At 33.8% G+C, this 15,260-nt stretch overlaps 1 protein-coding gene across 3 annotated transcripts in view; it reads right to left on the bottom strand.

Annotated features, from left to right (window-relative positions):
- Positions 1-15,260, bottom strand: part of LOC130622240 (acidic amino acid decarboxylase GADL1-like) — a 53,512-nt gene that overhangs the window by 14,842 nt on the left and 23,410 nt on the right. The gene's annotated exons all lie outside the window — the stretch shown is intronic.

Here is a 15,260-nt window from a genome sequence, read left to right as displayed (position 1 = left end):
AATAAAAAGGTTTCGGGGAAGTTAGTTCAGGGAAATAAAAACTAAGCCTAAACTTCACGTATGAACGCATCAGAGCTGGCTTCGCGTAAAAGATTCGCCAGTGTGTTCATTTTTTATCCAGAGACGAAGAAAGGCTAAAACAAATACACATTCCTGCGGATTGTGTGAAAAATAACTTAGCCTCTTCTTTTCAGTCACACACAATAGCGAAGTTACCACGTCAAAGCTTTTCTCTGCATCGGCTTATCATGTTTTTCTGGGTTTTTTTCACAAAGTTACTTATAAATAAATACTATGCAAAAAAAGGGTTTCTTGAGTTTTTCTCTAAAAATTAGTACTACTATTTTCAATAAATGGTTTAAAATGTTAGTGCAGATCATTATCTAGAAATTTAATTGAGCATTAAGACGTAAACTTGTTTCACTGTACAGAATCCCAGATAATGTAAACCATATCAGGAATATTTTTATGGTTTACATTATTAATAAGTAGAACGAATTAAATTTTGGAAAATTTGTCTTTATTTTTTATATCTCTATAATAATACGGAGCTTCCGTGTGTCTGTGTGTGACTTTTGCAAAGTGGATTATATTCTTCACAATTTTCTTTGATAAAGTCTATAAAGTATCGCCTATCAATTTTTTTTGTAAATTACCAAACTTTGACGTTAAAATAATTTTACCATCAAAGGAAAGTATATTAACGTTAGTGAAACCATTACACTGCACCTAAAGCTTTGAGGCCATATAACTTGGAAACGAGGTGGTGACGTCAATGATTTTTCACCACGTGGGTAACTAGGGACCAACTAGGACCAATTTGGGTAATTTTTAATTAATAACCTGCGTCACCAAATCCGTTTCGGAATGGGCAGGTTGATGACGTTATCAAAAAACCTTTAAACCACAATATTTCTGTAACTGTTTGTCAAAAGTACATGTCCTATACATTTCCTTCATCAGCGTTTTAAAATCTATACGATGAAGGCAACAGGTATACCAAATTCCTAAAAAAGAAATTTTGGTTTTTGACGGGCCATTGAAATAGCGTCAACTAAAAAATCCTTGAAACACAAAGAACGACCGATCAAACATTAATTGCTCTATTATGCGGAAGTAAATCTGTTCATTAAAGACACTGGTAAGGATTAAGATAACATCATAGGCGAGTAAATGAACGAGCAGGAATTGGTAGCACTTGTGGACCACTTAAACACACACACACACGAATAAAATACTTAATAAATAAATAAATGAATACAATTAAACCTTAAATACTTGAGTATACGAAAGAAAATCCAGTAAGAATAAGAAGATTGACATGTTGATTAGGATAGGATCATAGCACGTAAATTGAAAGAACAGGAATTGGTAGCACACCACTTATACACACACACAACAACAACAAAAACATCAAATTTTTTTAGCTATGGGAGACTGTCATAATTTTAAAAATTTATATCATTCCCCGTGCTAAGGCTTTGTCAACTAAGTACTTTTTAGTTTTGTTTCCGAATTCAGTAAATTCATCGCAATCTCTTATGGCCTTTGGTAAATCGTTAAAGGCAGTCTTTGCGTCTGCTTGAAATGTTGTAACGCTGTCATTACAGTCGACCATTTTTTCTGTGTTGTTGGTGTTAGTTTGAAGGGTTTGATGATTGATCTTTCGTTTGACTTGCATGTTGTCGGGAACAATTTCATGTAAAGCTTTGAAGGCAAGCACAGCTATCGTATACTTGTATCGCTCAAGCACTGGCAGCCATGAAAGTTTTATAATGTCTGCGATCTTCGCATGTCTTTGTAAAACAAAACCAGCCGCTGCATTTAAGACCTTTTAAAGCCTTTTAAGTAAATACGCTGGAGTCGTGTCAATGTACACCGAGTTGCCGTAGTCCAGCTTAGACAAAACCAATGCGTTTACAAGTTCTTTTTTTAAAGAAAATGGATGCAGTCGCTTTGTGAGCTTCAATGATTTGAGTGTACCAAGCAGTTTTTTACGACCGAGTTGATATGCATTTTCCAGTCGAGATGTTGGTTAAAGGTCACTCCAAGAACTCTGAGCTCCTCTGATGATTCCAGGAGATGGCCATTGCACGTACGCTTTGTATCAGCGTTTTTGATGTTGTGGGTTCGTGAAAGTTGCCTGGTGCTAAATAACATACTTTTTGTTTATTTGTTTAATATTGCTAAAAACAAGGTTGGAATTTGTTGACAAAGACATAAGGTTTTGTAAATCTTTTACGAGCTCGCCAGTCTTTTCTGCTACTTGTGTGGCTTTGCAGTGGTCATACACCGTTGTAGCATCTGCGTATTGGAGTGATCCGGATACATTCAGATGATTAGGGAGGTCGATGACGTAAAGGTTGAAGATTACTGGCCCAAGTATTGATCCTTGAGGAACACCAAAACCAGTATTGCGCATGCTAGATGAGTTATCGTCAATCTGTGTGCTTTTAGTATGTCGTCCCTTAGCTTAAGAAGACAAGTAAGCGTTGATCTGAATTTTCGAAAACCATGCTGTGTATTTTTGTATAATGTTTCGATATATTCTAACAACTGCTATAGTATGACTCTTTCGTATACCTTTGACAGGATTGGCAAGACAGATATTGCTCTGCAATCTACTACTTCGGATGGAGATTTGACTTTCGGTATGGGACTGATCCTTGCTATTTTCCACTCTATTGGAAACGAACCCTCGCTGATGGAACTGTTGATTATATGGCAGAGTGGAGAGATAATGTAATCACTCACTGGTTTCAAGAGGTTAATTGGTTCAAGAGGTTAATAGGTTATCATGTCCTGTTGAACAATCCCCCCTTATTTTGTTTAGGGCAGTTTTTTGTTGTAGGTGGTTGGTTTAATCATGAACCCTTGCGGATTTTCTGGAAATGTTTTTATTAGAACTACACGTTCAGTACTTGTTAGAGACTTTCTGTTCGTTAGTTTTTCCACAACAGTATTAAAGTGGTTGTTCAGGGTTTCAGGATCGTGCTTATCAGTTTTGTTGTTTGGATGCAGTATTCGGATTATTACGTTCCCAACCTCTTTTGGTCTTTTCAATGATAAAGCTTTTCGGTAAAATGAGCGTTTTGTTTCATTAATACACTTCTTAAGTTTGTTTCGGACATTACGAAAGAGTGTCCAGTCTGTTGAATGCTGTATTGTATGGGCTGCTATGTTGACATAATTAAGAACGTTTTTATCATCTTTTAACCAGGTTTCAGATAGAGTTACAATGTCAAACTTGTATGCTTCCACCAAAAGTTAAAACTCGGGAAAGGTTGAACATAACGATCTCGTGTTCAGGAATTTTTAAAATGAAAGGATGATCCTTTGATGCATTTTGAGTGGGTTGATCGTCTGCAGGTTTCACAAATCACCCTTTTTGAGTTTGCCTGGACAGTTTTGTCACATTTGGAGCAGATGTTGGACCTGGGGGAGCAACTTTAGAATACCATCGCAGCTTTTTAATTTGTGACCAACGAGCCAACGAACCAACATAGCCAACAAGCCAACATAGCCAACGAGCCAACATAGCCAACAAGCCAACGAACCAACATAGCCAACGAGCCAACGAACCAACATAGCCAACGAGCCAACGAATCAACATAGCCAACGAGCCAACGAACCAACATATCCAATTATCATTTTATTTTTTAGAATTTAATGAACGAAATTGGATAATGAAGGATATAAAATACATAAATATATAAGATTGATTTTCAACAAAGATATATATTTGCTTTCAAATTATGTAAGGAAACAATATTTTGTATAATGATAAATAAAATTAAAACAGAGTCTATTAGTTCTAATATCAAATAATTACAATTGATAGGCATTAAATCTTTCGATAAACTATAAATATGTTGAATGACGAACGTTTACTTTTTTAAAGTCAAACAAAGAACGACATGATTAGATACTCGAGTTTTTTTTCTTTAATTAAATAATGACCAACCTCGACCCTAGGAGAGCGTTCACATATTACGTAATCAGTTTTTTGCCTTACTCCCCCCCTCCCCCATGTAATCAGTCGTAATCATTTGGCTGACCCCCCTCCCAAAATTACGTCATCATCTACTTAACCCCCCCCCACTCCCACCCCACCCCCCCAAAAAAATACAAATATTTTAATTTTATATTTTACATGCAAGATTTAGAATATGGCGAAAACAAATGCTTTAGATATTTTCCACACTCTTGATAAAATATGCTGTTAATTTTTTTTTTGATTTGCTTATGTCATCAAACCACTTGACCCCTCCCCCATAATCAAGCGTAAGCAATTTCGATGACCCCCCTCTCCCCTACTTTATTACGTAATATCTGAACGTTCCCTAGGTCTTTTTTCACTTATTCGTATCGCCGTCCCATTAAAGAGACCAAGAGTCAGGAACCGTGGTTGAATAATGACTTCTAAAATACCCACGTTATTTAAATAATCAAGAAGAATTTACTTATCTAACATAAGATTAATTGTTGTTTCCAAAATACATTTAGGTATGTTAGCATTCTTTTTCCTTTCGTACACTTCTTTGTCCAAACCAGACTGGATAGCATGCGGCAAAGCTTGGAATTCTCCTTTAATATAAAAGGTAGAATCTTTTGTCGCGCCCGGAGTTCTTACCGAAACGATGCGTCCACAGTCGTTTTTTATCAGATCATGAACGACATTTGTGTATTCTGATAGCATCACAGATCGATACTTTCTGTCTGTTTAAAGCTTCTATACAAATTGACAGGCCCATTCGTCTTTACAATTGCATGAGCTATTTCATCCTACGATGGTGGAATTTTAGTTTTGTCTTTTTTGGTTGCAGTTAGTTCGCTTATGAACTAAATAAAATAAGAATTAATACAACAAAATACAAAAGAAAACAAAAAAATATGATGTCATGATGCAAAAGAAAATGTTCTCTATCAAAATAGTGTTAAGTTTTACTACTTACATGATGAAGAACTTCCTTTTGATCTTGTAACGTATCAATATAGTATATTGCCTGATTAAGGACTGTTAGGGTGATTTCCTCTGGAACCATAATTGGTGTGCCAGATAATAAACAACTGAAACTGTGTTCCAGTATGTGCAGTGCTACTGCTATTTTTGGTAGCAATTCAGGAGTTTTTGATTTTGACGTCGGTCTGCCATGGATTAAATCGTCATTGAGATTTGTTAAAAACGAAGTTTCGATTTCATTGTAAGTTCTGTAAAATATATAAAAATTTAGAAATTATAAAATGACAAAATGGCAAGAATTTGATTAAAAAAGTATGAAGGATACCCTTATTTCTCCGACGAAGCTATGATAGCTTCGTCGGAGAAATAAAATATGGTTGGATTGGTGGAATCAATCGTATCATGAAACTTGTAAAGTTCAACGAGAGAAAACATGTATGGTCTCAGATCTTCTTTTGCTTTAACCTGCTCGTGGGGTAGTGGGCGCAACGATGCTGGTATTGTGATTACAAATCTATTGAATAAACCATTACCCTGATCCATTCGACTGACAATGTGTGCAATCATTTTTATTTGTGTAGTTCCTTAAAAAGAAATTATAATTTGATATAAATGAGAGTAAGCAACGGTAATAGGATTAAACTAAAAATATAACTGTAACAGAAAGTGAATAAAAATTACCTAATATACACAGCGAACAATTTTCATTGATGCTGTTGCGGTTTTCAGTGCTAAAATTTATGTTACAGCTTTCACCACTATAAATTTTGCATAACATTTCAACCTCACCAGATGCATTTTCATCATTATTTTTTAAAATCTTCAATAAATATTCTTGAATCTCTGGATTCACAAAAAAACAGGACTGAGTTTTTGATAACAAATTGGTAAAACCCGAAGCTGTTGAATTAGAAATAATGCAATCAGTAATCTCAGTATTCTCGGTCTGTGTGCAGTAAAATGTGCAGTAACTAGCAGTCTAGCTACTGCACACTTTAAAGCAGGGCTTTTACCAGTTATAGGTTGTCCAACAAAAATAAGTAGTGTATTTAGATTCAAGAAATATCCATCACGAATTTCTACTTTACAGCCTTTCTTTGCCGCAAGAAAATTTATACTGAAAGAGAACTACTTGACTTACACGCATTATACTCGCCCGTCATGATCAGAGGTCTGATCGGGGTGAAGCATTCTCTGTTGAGAATGAAATACGGATGTGCTATGATAAATATTGACCTATGTAAGAAAATTTATGGTCGTTAGTATCGACGGTATGACATAACCAACATTGGTACCATTTGGCGTGGCATATGACTGTACAAATGAGAGTAAGTTTGTCGATAAAATTTTCGAGAAGTCAATTTTCTAATCAAAGATTTTTTTATTTTAATTTGCCCAAGTCTCGTCCGTCAGAGCATTGATAATGGATTTTATTGACATTTTAATTTTATCTTTAACAGCGCACGTTGCTTGCAGTGGTGAGCGGCGAGTAGTAATGATTAACGGACATAAAGACTTTGCAATGTGAAAATTAGTCAAGAAACTAAAATATTTGTTTAAAATACGGAGATGTACGAGATAGGGACAAACTTAGATTTTAGATAAAGGAAATGCACTGACCGGCTTGTTTTTCTTTTGACAATGTAGTTATCCTTCGATAAATAATAAACGCAACTTTTAGGGCTGGAAGTAAACGACTTAAAATCATCATAGTATAGAAATATACATATTCTGAAAATAAAACGAAGACTGTTATAAGAACACCAAATGCGGAAATAATTTTAGACGTCAAACAAAAAAAATATTCATCCAAGGATACAAAAGTTTCTTAATAATTTTAAGAAATTCTTGTATTAATGTAAAAAAATTGTATATTTAAAAGAAAAAGCAAAATCAATATTCTAAATCTCTAAATGTATCATCACTGTACAATAGATTAGTGGCAGAGTGATGGAATTTTTATGTTTGGAAAGAAAGAGGTTCCAGTTTAAAACAAGTGGTTAAATGTTTGATTTCTTTAATTAAAAAATGAAAGTAAAAATAACCTCTACACTGAAACGGAATTTGGATGCGAAGTAAACTTTGGTATTAAAATTCTCGCTTAACCTTTCCTGTTACAAACTTTAGAAAACTGATTTATATTTATTAATTTGATTTCGAAATTTTGTGCATGATAAAAAAAAGTATTTGTGGCCTGAAAATGTCTTGTGTACAAAATTATTAAACATGCGTTGTGTCGCAAGCCAGTTGATCTACTCATTGAGACGTGTGTCATTGCCACTTCATTTAAAAATAATTGATAAAGCTACTGTTGTGCTCAGTGTCGAGAGTCTGGCCATGTATCAAACCGTGAAAGTTGTAAAGAAAGAAGATATGCCGTCTATTTTAATCATATGCAAACTCGCTTCCGCAGATGAATAAAACCAATCTTATTGTTTATGGTCCCAATTACGCAGAATCCACTTTATTTGTATTGGTCTTTTTCTCTAAGTTATCTTATGACTTTTTCAGTGGGAGGATAAATATATAGGACTAAATAAATAATTATCAGTAAATAGCATTAACTTATTAATCTTCTTCTGCTGCTTCATTTTCATCAAACCTAGGAGGATTGTATATTCTCCTAGATCTAACATAACAAATTCATTGTCTTCCATGCATTGGATACGTTTTCAACATATAAATTCATTTTTTCAACAGTTATCATAGGAAATGATTCCATCATTCAAAATACATGATAGTCAATACACATAAAGTTCTAACAATACAATTAATTTATTTATAAGAAAACATTGCAATGCGTAAACAGAAATTGACGAAAAGAACGAGAAAAATAAAAAGGTATCGTAATAGAGGCGTACAAACAAATTCTGCTAAAACATTGAGAGTGTTTAAACACGGATGTAGTCAAACTGGGATTACAACAGGGAGCTATTCGAGGAAGTATTGTAGTGATTTTATAACATTTCGTGGTTTGCTGAATGATATTATACCTTCAAAAGATGCAATTATTGATTGGTGCTTTCCAGTTGGTTTATTGGCAAAAAATCGGTATTGCAAAAGTTGTGAGCAAACAATGAAATTACAAACTAAAAATTATTCATCTGATGGAGTGGCATGGCGATGCAGTAATAAAAAACATAATGATATATCACTTAGAAAAGGCTCGTGGTTTTAAAAAAGTAATTTAACTTTGGAAGAGATAATCGAGTTAACTTACTGGTGGAGTACAGGTAATGTTGTATTTAAAACTACTTTAAGTACAGAAACGTAGGACATAAAATTTATAAACCCTTTTTTGGCCGGTGCAGGTATGCTCTTGGAACATTTCGCGACATAAAATTTAATAAACGAAATTAGCGAAAATTTCTGACCGCGAATGTTTATGAACGGAAGATGGTCGATCGTTCTCTAAAAGGGGCACCTTGTCCATCCACCAACTCAATTTCGCTATAAAGAAGAATAAACATTTGAAATTATGTAGAATATATATTTATAGTGAATGATTGTTATAGGAATGGAACAAAATCAAATTGTTATGTAAATGAAATTATCCAGTGCAACTGCTGTTGATTGGGATAATTTCATAAGAGAGATATGTGACGATATTAGGATGCAGAATAGCTCACCCATTGGTGGAACTGGAATAAGATTGACGAATCGGAATTCGGAAGAAGAAAGTACCACAAAGGTTATTTAATGTTAAACGTATCTGCATTTTCATACTTGGTATAATTTAATAACCATAAAAATAGGTATGACAAATATTGAAATGTTTTACTTTAGGACATAAAGTTGAAGGCCAGTGGGTATTTGGTGGCATATAAGAAGAGAGTAGAAAAATTTTTATGGTACCAGTGGAAAAAAGAAACAGAGAAACATTAATTCCAATAATCCAAAAATTCATACTCCCAGGGACCATAATTATTTCAGATTATTGGAAGGCCTATGATATTCTGGATGAAATAGATCACGTACATTTAAAGGTTAATCATTCCTTTGAATTTGTAAATATTGAAGGTGACAATACTAACAAAATTGAAGGACATTGGCGACAAGCTAAAAGTAATCTTCCAAAATTTGGTATTCGGAAACATTTATTTGGCTCCCATCTAGGTGAATTTATGTGGAGGTATGCTAATAAAAATTGTGTTAAGTGCGCGTTAGTCATAAAAATAAGATTTAAATAATTGAATATAGTCGTTGTCATTTATTTTGTGTGGTAATATATATTATTCGGATTTGACATAATACAAATTCTGCAGATATTCTTTAGATAAAAAATTTTTTTTTACAAATACCATGTTTTTTTAAAAAAGGTGTGCACATAAGTGGATGAGTAGGTTGTCAATAATTGACACCAACCAGTCAGGAATGATTTGTTGAGTAGAAATAATAATAAGAGTTTATAAAGAGAAAATAAAAGTTTAAATTGGCAAAAATGACTGTTATTTAAAATTGTCCTATAATTTATACTAAGAGAATACATAATAATTCATCAAACGTTATGTTTAGTGATTTTGTGTTATTCGTATCTGCGTTAGCTTGGGGACTACCACGCGTAGGAGGGGACGGGGACTAGGAAGTAGTCATTGTTGGCTCGTTGGCTCGTTGGTGGATTTATTCTAGGTAATCTGATAAATTGGTCGTTGGCTCGTTAGTTCTCATTCTTGTGTAGATCAATTTTTGCGATGGTATTCTAAAGTTTAGCCGGCCTGGGTTTAATTTAATGTCACCAGATATGAGCAGGCGAAAATGTGCACAGTGTTTCGGATAACACGAGATGGGTGCAGATCGTCTTTGGCGGCTGGTCGAAAATTTCAGCGATGAAGGTTTTATTGCTAAAAACTGCACTTCATGAACTTCTTTGTTTAGACGAGTCAGCACAGCTATCAATGATATTAACAGGAACCATGGCCAGCAACATAACATGCGGCTTCATTTCAATGATGTGAAAAACATGAACAGAAGGAACTTCATAATTTAATTGTGCGATAACAAATTTGGAACATAAAATTCACGCAAAAAATCGTAAAATCTACAGAGCATAATTGTAAAAATAATGCCACGTTACTAATCTTTTTTTAAACTAGTTTATGATAAGGCATTGTGATGTGATAATGCATTCCACTGAAATTTAACAAACAGAGTTAGTGGAACATGTAGGCAATATTTCTGCAGATATAGTGTGGCATCTCTTTGTTTTGCGTCTGTGTTTAGCAAATTGTGATTAATTCATCACCATGGCTTTTTGCAAAATCTTTAAGGTCGGAATGGTTAATTATAGCGAGCTTAAGAAATAACGAATGAATTAGTTTACTCTTCTACGCATGCGCTATCAGGGGAAGTCCCTCATAATAACCGTTCAATAGAATTTGAAGACTTCATTTTTCTCATTCGCCGTCCATGCTGAAACTCCAAAATGGCTGCTGAATCGTGCTCCAAGAAATCGTAAGTTTATCGTTTTGTGCATTATTGAGTAGGAAAATAGTGATAAGTACAGCAATAAGAATGAATAACCAATACAGTTGGATCGGTTGTTTATATTTTCTTCTTGAATTATCTATATAATAATACGCTTGTGTGAGTAACCATGTGAGTCCACGACACGCAAAGTACGGGTCACTTTCTTACGACGTGGTGTTACGCTAAAATTTACCAAGTTAAAAAAACGCAAATCAGGGGGTTACTATTTTTAAACATTTAATTCTCTTTTCTTATTACTTTAAACAATAAAACTCTTTTATTTTATTTTATTAAAACTAATTTTTATTTCATTTTAACTGTTTTTATGGGGTTTTTTGTTTTAAAAGCCCCGTTGGTCGTTATAGATAGAATACTTAATTTTACCCCAGGTTTACCATGTGCGCGCCGTATCTCACGGAAACAAAGTTTATCAACTGAAAAAAGAAAACCGAAGCGAAGAAAGTTGTCTCTTTTTCAAAGTTATCCTTAAAAAAGTTATTCCGAACATTTCACTCATCATGAGGTTAGATTAAAGCTTTTTTGTTTCTTTTATCATTTTTGTGTTCTGGGACCGAGGTTGTATCGCATTCGAATATGAATGTAATTCGAATCTCAAATGTACAAAACAAAACTGTTGTTGCAGAGCGACTGTTGTTTTCGAGCGAAAATAAAAAAGTTTATGTTGTTGTCAGAAATATTTGTTATAAAAAAGAAAAATGTAAGATGATATAAAGTCAAAAAAAGAACTGATTGGAAAAGTATGAGACAATTATAGCTAGCTATACATTATCAATTTGTTTTCTTTGGGATGAAGCGAAATCAGTAATCGAAGTAAACTTTTATCCAGAGAACGCTAGCTAGAGGCCTACTGAGAAAGCGAAAGAAAATCAGGTGTGTTGTTTAGATTATCTGGTAGAGAAATTAATTTAGGTGAAAAACGTTTTTAAGCCGTTTACATGCTTCCAGCTAAACTTTCCCTTAAATATGAAGTTAAATATGTTTTGTATTCAGCCTGAACATATTTTCTTTTGTAAAAATATACTCAGCGTGAGTTAAGAATATCTTAAGAATATGTCCAACCTCAATTGTTTGTTCTAAATATAAAAAGAATTTGCCAATAGCTACAGCAACTTATAGCAAGCTTTATTTTATTAAGGCATCATATATTTTCAGGACATAAACATGCTAAGAATAAGACTATATATACTTTAAACAATGGGTCAGAAGTTCAGAATATTCTAAGAATATGTCTAATCTTGATTGTTTTTCTAAATATAAAGAAATTGCCAATAGCTATAGCAAGATATAAAAATTTGTATGATGCACAAATTTTATTAGAAGTTTACTTTTTTATTGTGCATATATCTCACAAACCAAAGCAATGGGAAAGTACACCAGGGAAAGTTAAGAACATGAAGGCTTAAATGAAAAAAAAACACTTCGTAACTTTAATGTTTGCTATTGTTTACATAATTGCAAACCTTCCAGGACCACTATTCTTATCAAATACAGCGTCTATATCTTAGAGAAGAAATTATATAAATGTAAAAAGTAATTTTTCCGTTGTTACTGCTTTTAACGCTACGAAATGGTTGATGTCGTTATAACAAACCCTAATGTAAACAAAGTTAAAGCAATGTTTACATCTGTTACGTTACCGTTTGAAATATATTCGATTCTTAAATTCGAAAACACTGCATTGTTATCATGCACGGCACGTTTGCGCAATGGGAGGGTTGCTGTATGCAATAGACTAAATAGCTAATTTGGTATTAATGGCTTATTAACCGTTTAGCCGGTCTATACAGAAAAATATAGACCGAGGTCATGACGTCATGGACCGAACGCAGTGAGGTCCATGCGAGTGACAGAGGTCTATATTTTCCCGTATAGACAGGCTAATAAGGTTAATAAGTCATTTATTACCCCACTGATTATTTCATAACCATTAATGAAAAAGAGGTTTTAGAGTCCAGCGGTCTTTAACAAAAACAAGGCTTAGGTGGAAACCATGTAACTTTCTTTATATTTCGAACGTACACAGACATTCGATCCACAACTCGTTCAAAAATAAACATTACAATACAACTTTTAAAAATAGAATATTTTCAAAACAGTTTTAAAATTCAATTCTTTGTCGTTTCGCTGGTGGAGTGTTCGTATCAAAATTAAATGTACAATTGGTAAAATTTCCTCCGGAAAAAAATGAAGAGAGGGTTGAAGACTGCGTGGAACTGGAAGTATTAAGAGCTGTCGATTGGTTATGTACGTCAAGTTGGTTATTATTTGAGCTCAAGATGTTTGACATTTTGTAACGGTGAGTGGTACTAGCTGATTTGTAATTTCTTAACGAATCAATATTTTTGTGACCACTGTGTTGGGCTACATAAACTTCGGGGACATTTGCATCCAAAAGCTTTCCAATCGATGTTTTTCTAACAGAATGATTTGCCACTTTTCTGCCTGTAAGCCCGTGTTTTTTGGAACTTAAAAATTCTCCAATTTTATTTTTCCCGAGGGGAGTTTTCAAATACCAACTGTCTTCTCTTGTGTAGTCAATTTTTTGCCTCAATGTAAAAAAAAAGGCGAGTTTTCCATCAGCATATCCTCCGGTCGATGTTTTTTGAACTCTTTGTAAAGGGAGACTGGGCATCTTTCCGTTACGGTGGCATATGCAGTGGGATAGAAAAATCTTTTTTCTTCCTTTTCATTTCCTTTTCTGGTTTTCGTACCTCTTTCCTTTACCAAAACTAAACATTCCCCTCTTTCTGGATCGTTTTCCAACACAATGTCTCCCCAAAGCAACTTTCTGGCGTCATCTCTTGCACGAAAGCCAAAATGTAATGAGATAACCCACCACATTGTTCTTTGCAGTGTGAGAGCATCCTGTTTTCCAAAAAAGCCAGTCTTGTATAATTTTTCAATTTCATGTTCCTCCAATTCCCTTGTAGCATTTGGCTTATTTCCGTACCCAAGTTTTGTCAACTGTTTTCGTTTTGCTGCTAACACTTTTCTGGACTTTTCAAAATCATCATCAACGAGGACGTTAAAAGGAATTTTCATACTGTCTAGATGTCTTTGTAAGCCACGGTATAGTGATGTAAGGGAGTCAGGTTCATATTCTTTTCCGTTCTTTTGTTTGACATTAATAAATAGTTTGCACAGTGTGTTGTTCAGTTCTTCTGGTGGTATGAGATGAGGTGGTCTATATTCTTGAATGCTTCGACAATACCTGACAAAGGTGTTTGCTGCAAACGTATTACAATATTTTGTAGCTTTTGACTGTTGTCCTGCTATGAATTCGTCTATTTCATTTAAATCGTCAAATAAACTATCGTCTACCAGACGAAAACAAGGAGTAATTGACATTTTTCTACCACTTTAAATTAACTTTCTTGTATTGTTTTTGTTTTGATGTCGGTTAATACGGCGTCATATAGACTGGTCACGTGAAAAAAAAAACCAATCAAATTTTCCGAGAACGTTCGAATAAACGTAAACATACGAAAATACTCAACAGTGGGGTAATAAGATGCATTAGAAACTGTACGTTGTGAAAATTTTGCAATAACCTTTTTTGTGTGACTTACGATTTTTCCTAATGTCTAGTATACTATTTTATCTGGTGTTCTTCTGGCATGGCAGAGCAAGTATTTAGTTTTTGCAGATTTAGCTTTTTACATAACCGTTGTTAGACACCTTCGATTGTGTTAGACCTTCTGTTGTTGAACCTGCTTATATTTTTACACGTTTTGTATCAACGGGTATAAATATAATAATGGAGATTGTAAGCAACCTCAATCCCTGTGCTTTTTTTCTCTTTTATTTTTATTTTTTTCTGCACATGCTAATTTTTTTGGACGTTTTGTTTCAGCGGTTATAGATATAGAATAATGCAAATTGTGACTTTTAAAAATTCAAATTACTGTGTTCTATGTTTTTATTTTGCACCCATCATATGGACTCGATGAGAGATTCAGTGGATTCTTCCACGGGACTTCGGCTAGTTTAGAATAATTTATATACTGCAAGCAGCAAGTAAAAGCTAGGTATATTTTTGAAAATTTGTCTTTCTTTATACAGTAGCTTAATGGAAGCTTTTTATATATTTAGTAGTCCAATGGTATGGAATGATGAGAAAGATGTGTTGCTTTGTAGGGAGATGCTGGTTGTAGAGTCATACCAATTTATAATATCGATATAAAAAAAAAGAATAGTGCTGAACTGAAAGCCACAGGAATAAGTCCTAAAATATCTGAGCTAGGATGGAAATAAAAAAAAAAGAACAAGATTGAGAAAGATTAGGGAAGGATATACGTCTACAGGCATTGGAAACATTTGCCGAAACACGGTCGAGAAAACCAGAAGATGACACGAAACCTTGTAAAAAGAGACAAAGAACTTCAGGTAGTGAAACAATTTCTTTTCTGAGAGAAAGAATGGCAAACGAAGAAGCCATTCGAGAAAGAGAATTGAAGTTAAAGAAAATGAATGGAGCTAGAAAATCAGAAAAAGTTACAAGAAAGTGTAAATCAAAACCAAAATAACATGATGGCAATGATGAACAATTCTATGCAACAATTGCAGCAAATTACAGCTGGATTTATGCAAGCCCAGTCTGCACAAAAAGCTTTTTAGAAAAAAATTCTAAATGAAAACTATCAACTTTTATAAAGAGAAAGAGATGTTTATTTTGGTTTTTAATTTAATTATTTTGTATTATGTTTGTAAATATATCAACACTGGCTGCTGAAAAGTTTTATTAAAAAAGAGAGATTTATTTTGTTTTGATTTATTTAGATCGCATTTTAAAAGTTTAAGAACGAAAAGC

Source organism: Hydractinia symbiolongicarpus, chromosome 12 (genome assembly GCF_029227915.1).
Source record: "Hydractinia symbiolongicarpus strain clone_291-10 chromosome 12, HSymV2.1, whole genome shotgun sequence".
Lineage (NCBI taxonomy): Eukaryota > Metazoa > Cnidaria > Hydrozoa > Anthoathecata > Hydractiniidae > Hydractinia > Hydractinia symbiolongicarpus.
This window is presented reverse-complemented; position numbering and strand designations above follow the sequence as displayed.